Consider the following 435-nt stretch of genomic DNA (forward strand, 5'->3'; position numbering starts at 1 on the left):
GGAAAAGCCCACCAACGCTGGCGCCGGGACCCCTTCCCTCCGAAGGCAGGGGGGGAAAGCGGCCACAGCACGGCCGGGGACAAAGGGCGGTTGTCACATGCGGAGCTGTGTGTGCCACTGCGGTCAGAGAGCAGCCGCAGCTCTGCACCGGGGCCGTTGCTGCATTGTTCCGGCGGCTTTTAGACAATAAATCATTGTACGATGGTTTTCCTCTCTCAGTTCCTCCTTCCCCAGAGCACAGGGTGGCCCCGGGACCTCTGCGCTCCCCGCCGTGGGCAGTGAGCTCATCTGGGCAAATACCTGCACACCAATATTTATTTTATTTATTTATTTATTTATTTTTTTAAGGAGTGGGGGAAAAAAAAAAAGTTATTTCCTTCCTTCTTTCTCAGCTGGGTAACTTCCGTCCTTGCCCCCGTGTAGGAGCCCCACGGC

At 55.6% G+C, this 435-nt stretch overlaps 1 protein-coding gene across 1 annotated transcript in view; it reads left to right on the forward strand.

Moving 5' to 3' along the window:
- Window positions 1–435, forward strand: part of ATHL1 (ATH1, acid trehalase-like 1 (yeast)) — a 15735-nt gene that overhangs the window by 4418 nt on the left and 10882 nt on the right. The window lies entirely within an intron of this gene.

The sequence above is a fragment of the Charadrius vociferus genome, unplaced genomic scaffold (genome assembly GCF_000708025.1).
Source record: "Charadrius vociferus isolate BGI_N301 unplaced genomic scaffold, ASM70802v2 scaffold843, whole genome shotgun sequence".
NCBI classification, from domain to species: Eukaryota; Metazoa; Chordata; class Aves; order Charadriiformes; family Charadriidae; genus Charadrius; species Charadrius vociferus.